The sequence below is a fragment of the Cydia pomonella genome, chromosome 1 (genome assembly GCF_033807575.1).
Source record: "Cydia pomonella isolate Wapato2018A chromosome 1, ilCydPomo1, whole genome shotgun sequence".
In the NCBI taxonomy this organism is placed as follows: domain Eukaryota; kingdom Metazoa; phylum Arthropoda; class Insecta; order Lepidoptera; family Tortricidae; genus Cydia; species Cydia pomonella.
Window position 1 is genome coordinate 40,139,577 of NC_084703.1, and position 8,381 is coordinate 40,147,957.

At 37.0% G+C, this 8,381-nt stretch overlaps 1 long non-coding RNA gene across 1 annotated transcript; it reads right to left on the reverse strand.

Moving 5' to 3' along the window:
* Positions 1–4,484, reverse strand: LOC133529700 (uncharacterized). The gene is made up of 3 exons (XR_009801187.1): positions 4,258–4,484; positions 3,303–3,409; positions 1–246 (listed from the first exon to the last, which is right to left on the reverse strand). It is a non-coding gene; the product is annotated as an uncharacterized LOC133529700 (long non-coding RNA).
* Between the last annotated feature and the right edge of the window lie 3,897 nt (positions 4,485–8,381).

Consider the following 8,381-nt stretch of genomic DNA (forward strand, 5'->3'; position numbering starts at 1 on the left):
TGACAAAGTATTAGCCTGGAGGCGATGACTGACGAAATATGCTCCTGGTCCGCGGTCTATACCTACTATGAAAGCACTTACCTGTCACTTTACTAAGTTTTTAGTACAAAGCCATTATCAGTTGATTTATAGATTCACATTTTTCACAAACAACTTCATCTTTATAGGGACTGACTTTCAGTGTTTTTGCTCCTTCAATTATTTTGACCAAAAACTCCGCTGTATTAGGTTCCGGCCATAGTATTCCTGGAAAGGAGGTTAATTATATAATTATTTTTTAAACTCTCGTCTTCGGAAAGTTTACTTTTGTGATGTGCTGCTTGAGCAGGAGTCACATATCCTCCTGGCCTTAAGGGCTGGGGAGGTTCACCGAGCTAGTCTCAGATTTGGGAGAAAGGGGTGAATACAAACTCTCAGATTACGCTGTTATAGACGGGGCTTTATGCCGTTTATTGTAAACACTTGGCTATGTCACACTTTAATATAGATAGCCTGAACATTTCTGACCCACCGACTCCAGTTTTTTAATTGTAACGATTTTCAACGTTTTTCAATATTTAAAAAGCATTACTTAACGCTTTCAATTCCGATACTTAACTACTGTACCCCTAGTGTAAATTTATAAGTGACATTACGCGTTTGCGTTAAGTCTCATTTTGTATGGGATTTTGAGTTACCATAACTTTTCGCTTGGCGCGCTGTTCCTAAATCCCATACAAAATGAGACTTAAAGCAAACGTGTACGTAACGTCACGCTATCGAATAAATGTACACTAGGGGCTCTGATATAATAAACGATGAAAGAATAAACGATTGATGGTCTTTTACTATGATTTTCCGATAAAATATACTAACCTAACCTACCTCAAGTTTATGAAATTAGTCACCTATGGTAATTAAATTTCAGACGTAAAGGGCTAACGCGTTGGCACATGTTTTACCTACCTGTACCAAAATATCAATGTGCAAACGCATTGTAGGCGCACATTAAGTAGGCAAATAGGATTAATCTTTTTTAAATAAGACATTGATAGTTGTTTGTTGCCTAAGACATGTGCAAAAGCTTTGCCTTATCTACTATATCAATTATATTATTGAATACTAGATTTAATTACTTAAGTATATAATTCGCTATTCCATTCATCCTTCACTAATATTGAAACAATAAGCTCTTAAAAATGTTTGTCACAACAACGTTGAATGGTTATTTTCACATCTAAGTGACACAACCTACCTTAATACCTATCCACCCATAATTACCAGGAAGATCAAACCTTGAAATTGTTTAGAGTCAGACCAAGCTAAGTTGGCAGCGGTTTTGATAGGCCAGATGTTGAAAGTGTTAAATTAACGTCATAATTTCATAGAAGTATGGCGTTTAAAATAACACTTGCACCGGCTGGGCTATCAAAATCGCTGCCAACTTATCTTGGTCTGACTCTAGGTAACTTCTTCCATTTTATTTGGCAAGACAAATAGTCCGAACACAAGATATATTATAAGTGCATAGCATTTACTTAAATCAATCCTAATTCGTTTTTGTTATTTGGCTTGGTACTGAAATCAAGAACCCTTAACTAAATATATTTGACGTTGACAACACCCACCTGCGTAGCTAAATCAACCAAAATTTGTTTGTCGTTGACAGCTTTGGAGAGATTAGGGCCGATTAACGTATCATCAAGCCTGTTCGGAATACTGGGTCGACTCGACTTCCCGCACCCGTCCAGACACAGTACACGCACGTACCACAGTAAGAGATGTTCAACTAAATTCAGAACCTTCTACTACCCAATATTAAGTCAGTTAAATACATTATGCTGGTAGTCGTGTCAAAGGCTTAAATTTTTCCTTCCATTATTTGTAGGTGCATGCTAATGATTCTATATAAAATAGATGTACAGGATTACGAGAACATTTTTGAAAAATACCTATTCAGTTATGGTATGTACGTATCAAGTCAAGGAAATAATTTTAGCAAAGTACCCATTCTGTTCTGGAGCATGGCACGAGAGTTAAGACGGCTCAGAGAGGAAATAAATGAGCTCAGATCCAGATGGAAGGAAAAGGATTTCTACCAAAGGAGACGCCGGTCACGTTCAGATCACATCGGGGTCACCAGGTCACGTTGGCTAAAGAGGTAAAACAAATTTAAACTATTCACTTTTTTATTCCGACTCCGTAATTACATCAGAAGGTTACGATTTAAAAATACATTAGGTATATGCTAGACCAGGCAGTGCCGCGGTATCGATATTAGTTATGGGACGTGTGAGACCTGTAGATAGATAGGTACATATATTGTCAAAAGTTGGCGTTTCACAATTCAGTGACCGCAAAACATACCGCGCCATCTGTTTTGGATGAATAAGGAACACGTTTTTTAGACTTGATTACAATCAATTCTCTTTGCTGTTACTAGCGTTCCTTTGTAACTGAAAACCAAATAATGCTAACACTATGTAAACACGCGTGACTGTTATGCTACGAGTGTGTCCCTACATCCATATTACCAATAAATGCCGATAGGCAATAAATCAATTTATATCCCTTTTTTCGAATTTTTGTGTGTTGTTTTAGTAATGACCCCAATATTTGTTGAGTTATTACCATGCAAAACAAAACTTTTTGTTTTAATATAAACTAGGCATAACTAGATTTCATTTTGTTATATTTCACGAAGAACACATCCATTATAATTCATAAATATACTGAAAATTATTCTAGAAAGATTTGGAACACGGGGCATTTCCCTGGAAGGCTTCTTCCCGGATTTAGGCGGTAATTCGGGTTCTAATCTCCGGCAACCCGTTAATTCATATTGAGAAAATTTCAATTATGAAGGGTGGATATTCGTAATTAACATATGTTATTAAAATAATACTGTTTTCCACACTGAATTGCCATTTTGAGATACAATACCTACCATTTTTTTTCTGGGAGTATACTTTTTCTAATTGACTGAAGCAGTTGTGACACATGCTCATCTACCTTAAGGTAGAGGCCCCTTGCGGGGGATTTGTCACGTTTGACCTATCGTTGCAATTTGAGATAGATGTACAGTCGAGTTCATAAATATGTATACATTTTTTATCCTTATTGCAATGGATTAAGGTGAAGATATGTAATATATACATATTTATGAACTCGACTCTCAAATTGCAACAAGCATTTTTTGGCATTGAAAGTACATAATAGAATCTTATCTAAATCTAACGAAGGAAAAATCGATAATATATAAAAATCAGCCCAGGTATGTACAAGTGATGTACAGCTATATATATCAAAGGATGACAACTTACCCAGAGCCCATAGGACTAAAAGAATAGTTAATATAAGGCAACCCATCAATCCGATTACATTCAGGGCCAATAAAAAGCGTTTACTGCGAGGGAATTCTTCCGTAGAACTAAAAACAAACAAATGTTTTATTCAAACTTTTCTAGTGATGTAATTAACAGACCCGTCAGTAAAGTCCTTCTTGTACAGTAAGTGCCCCGGTATTTATGTTAGGGCACTGGCTGTACTTGACTGTGTGGCTGTACTGTACTGACTGAAAAAAAAAAAACTAATTTATACAGTTATTGGACGCTTTTATACTTTATCGTGGTACAACACAATTTTGACAACACAGCAGGGGACCAAAATGAAAGGTTGAACGCAACCGTTTTTACCTATACTATCTACCGTCGAGGCTTAGGTAATCGGTAAGTCGTGGACGATATCGTCGACGACAGTATAAAAGTGACTGCATACAATGTCATGATTTCATGATCACGATGAAGTATATACTTTGTTGCGATAATTGGTAACTAACTAGTTGCGGTAGTTAGGTAGTTACATAGGTTTGATATGTTAGGTCATAACTTCATACGAGTAAAACTGTGATCCGAACAAACTAAAGTAATGGTCTAATAACTACAGCTGAACCGAAGTAACCGAAACTATGGCCTCTGCTGGAAATCGAGAGGTGTGAAGTGAGAGGTGAATGCTTACTCTACCACTAGGAAGACAACCTGCACAATTGACAAGCTTTAAGTAGGCACCAGTAGTCATTAATCATTATTTTATTGTATCAAAATGAACCTTTCTCATTTAGGTACTTTAAAATCGTACTTCCTTGTAAATGTTGCTATTACTCAGGTAAGGTAACCCATGTGTGACATATCAATAGCGATAATAGATATTTTTGCATGAAGATGAGAGGCGCGGGGTATCTTATCTCTATTTTATGATAAAATCAAACTGGGTACCAACCGGTCTATTATTATTTTCTCCATTGTGGTTTTACGGTCTTCTTTCAATAACATATATTGTTAAGCAAAAAACAGATATTCTCATTTTATAACCTGTTTACTATTCGCGTAATCTGACAGTTTATCTACAAAAAAGTTCACCATTCAATAAAAATGGGTTGGCAAAAAAAAGGTTATAAATAGGTAAATTATATCCCTATTATAAATGCGAAAGTACAGAATAAATAATAGTACTACCCTACAGAAAAGAAACTTCCTCATAAACCGAAGTTTAACAGCGATTCAGGGACGAAACATGATGTCCCTTTCTTATGTTTGGTACTATCCTTCTCGACTATCTAGGGTTGTCAAAATTCAAGTTATTATCTTATCTGTGGTCGTACACGCAAAGGGACGTCAAGTTTGGCCAACACTAATAATTGCTCGGAGCAATGCTAAACCGAACGGAGCCGAGAATGCCCGAAAGGAACAGTTTCGCTCCCCCTGGCGAAAGTAAGTATCTGTCTCTCTGTTACCACTTCACGTTTATACAGCTGAACCGACTTAGATGAAATTTAGTATGAAGATAGTTTGAGGCCCGAGGAAGGATAGGGTAGTTTTTATCAATCATCATCATTATTCCGCGCAGACAATTATGAGTGGTCAAAAAGTAATGAGATATTATGACAAGGGAGCGAAATGTAATATTTTGTCGAGATTGAGGTGTGGAATCCAGAGCGAAACGGAAAACTCAAGGATAGAAGCCTTAATCTGAAGTTTTCTAGACTAGCTTATCTTGAGCGTAGTTTAGTAATAACTCTTGAATCCCTCTCAAGTGCCGTCCCAGATAGTGACTAGACCAATTATTCAACGGCAAGGCGCGCTATTAACATTGTGTGTACCTACTCGAATTAGAATCCTGACAATGTCCTGTAAAGAAACACACGTAGGTACCTGCTTAAGTAACTACTTATTAAAAGTCTCGAGTTTACAGCTGTTTATCGTTTCAAGTCGATCGTGATAGGATGACAAACTCTTTCTTGACCTCAACCAGATCAGATGATATAGTATGAATTTTCTCAAATGATTTCTACGCTTCAGATACTAATCTGCTAAACAAAAGCCTTTGTTTCTTTTATGGAGAGGTGTCTTAAGCGCGTGCCAACGAAACCATGTTATTAAAAAGCAACTATCCCGTTAGTAATAAAGTCCACATTTATAAAATGGCTCATTCTGAAATAACGAGTTTGGGTAATGTAGGACGATCGGCCGCCTGTGTGTGGCCTGTTAGATAACCAAATGAACTTGAATGACATGTCAAATGTGGTATTTAGTTTTTCGATCTGGTAAAACGCCACTGCGTACTAGTTGATGCTGACCGTACGTTAGGCAACGTAGGTTCCTGTTATTCTCTCTAATCTCTCTCTCACTGAGGGTAAGCGTGAGCGAGTGGATGAACGTGCTCAGGACCATGTTTATGAATTTTAATTTGTTTTCCATCGAACAAAAGTAAAAAAATAGGATATAAGTCGATGAAGTCACTAGAAAAAATAAAAATTTTGGCAACCGTATTGTTCAAAAACTCCGCTCTTTGAACCTACGGCACCTTAACACTTTCGGCTTATTAAGTCAGACCAACCTAACTGCTAACGTTTTTTTGCAATGACAAAGTGAGCATATAACATGTCAAATTTCTATAAAAATATGACGTTTATAATGACGACCTCACACTTTGCCCTGTTCTAGTCGGTGCGAAGTTTAGACGAACTTTAACTAGGTACCTATTAATTATGTTTTAAAACTAATGTGTAGGTACTCAGTTGGTGCCTACCTACTAATACAATATAATATACATACATACATATGTACCTATAATCACTCCTATTTCCCGGAGGGGTAGGTTCAGGATCAGAGATCCTGACATGCCTCTTGCGCTTGCTTCACTTTCATAACATTCCTCATACACGCAGGGCATCAAAAAGGGCAGGAACTTTCTTCAGAATTTCCCGGATTTGATCAGAGAAAGTCCGCCGAGGTCTACCTCTTCCAGCTCCCTCTTCTACTTCTCCCTTATACACTCTTTGTTAGCCTTAACAGTCGACAGCAAAAGCTATATATATACTCTAATTTACTTTAATTAAGAGAGCAATAATCTATTCTTAGTTCAACTTAACGATCCACTCGCTTTATATTTTTATCTGACTTAAAAATAGCGATTACTTTGAATTGTATTTTGTGTATTGTTTTGTTTGAGAGTAATATATTGTACCTACTCCTAAAACGATATATCATACCATTTGATTAACAACTTTTAAAAATTATGAAATTTTTAGATTGTACCTTTTCCATACAAATTTAATATTATATTCAATGTACTTCTTCAAAATATGTGGAGTTCTTAAACGAAAAAAACCGTGGCCAGTTCAGGTCTTTTTACTTTTTAATTTATAGGTAAAGTACAGAAGTACCTAACTTACCTAAATAGCATGCTTGCTTTGCAATGAATTTTGCACAGAAAATAACCCGTTTTCATTGCTCTTGACAGTTTGTTTCTTAACAGTTAATAGATATGTTATAGCCTATTTTGTGTCCTACTGCTGGGTAAAGTAAAGGCCTCCCCTTTCTTTATCCACTGATGAGTGGAGCATGTTCCCGCCAGTCGCTGCAAAGAGCGTCGAATTCCATCCCGCCATCTCTTTTTTGATCTGCCTCTGCCCCGGCTAATCTGCGGTGTCCATTCGGTAGCCAATTTGGTCCACCGATCCGGGTGCATACGGCAGACGTGTCCCGCCCAACCCCAATTAAGCTTACCTACGATACCAGTTCTGGAGCGCAGTTCGGTGTTCCTAACCCGATCGGTTCTCCGAACTCCTAGTATGCTGTGCTCCATTGCTCGCTGGCAAATCTCGAGTCGGGACTTTTGGGCTTCCGTTAATGACCAAGATTGGGCGCCGTAGGTTAGGATAGGCAGGATATGTCGACGAGTTTGCGCTTTAGTGTCAGTGGAAGGTTGCCCTTCATTAATGCCTTCATGGACCAGAAGCTCTTCCAGGCATTTTCGATGCGTCGATCGAACAGTTAATATATTGTGATATTTTTAAATAGATGATCATAGTTTATATGTATAGGTACATAGATTCCTTTCTCCATTAGTTGATCGTGGTTACAATGTCTATTTATCGCAAACCAACCTGTGGCGTTGAAAAGACGATTAATTGCTATACTAACTGTGTTTGTACCAAGAGCAGTATCTTTTTTTGATTCAAAAACCTATTCTAATTATAGGTAGTTCCTTGCCATTGAAATTGGGCGAAACGTGAAGTAATATTCTACCTATTTTGGGCCAAGAAAAAACATTTTTATATTATAAAAGCATTTATTATAAAATGCTTTTTTTATGTATCGAATTGTGTGCGAATTTTACGTTGTTTCTATTCAAAATCATGAGCTCTTTCGATACTTATATGAAATAAAATATAAAAAGTATAATTCGCGGCATCACGAAAGAAAGCTTCAAAAATATAGGTATGGATATTTTTGAGGATTTTTTTTTTGTGGTATAAGTATATTGAGCCATCTAATTTAGCATTCCTTTATAAAATAGCGACTGCTTATCCTAGGTTAAGTGTCTAATAGTGCTACCTGTACCAACAGAACTATTGCGTTTGGGTAGACATTTCAGGAGGCAAGTACATTTTGATATTTAAATGATGTGATTTGGTTATCGTTCGTGGGTGCAATTCGGTCGTACCTAATTGTTTTGACATGTATTGGTGCGAGCGAGACACACGGACGAATGATAACCCAAACAACAATTGAAGTGCTCCAGACAAAGGCCTCTTTGGAATATCTTGATACCTATATATCACGGATTTTATTTGAGTCATAAGTACAAAAAATACATCCAGCATGCAAGGGTGCAGCATGCAGCGTAAACAAATGAGAAGCATACAATAAAATGTGTCTGACCCGTTTATGTCCGACGTATACCATTTTTTTTTCTAACAACTAAGTACTTCTTAAGGGAGAAACATTTTACTAACCACGGTATTATCGGTGATAAAAAGCCATTAAGTGTTTCTAGCTCTTGGACTACTTTTGTATTGACACGGTCAGACAGAATACTAGTGCAAGTTATATTAAGAC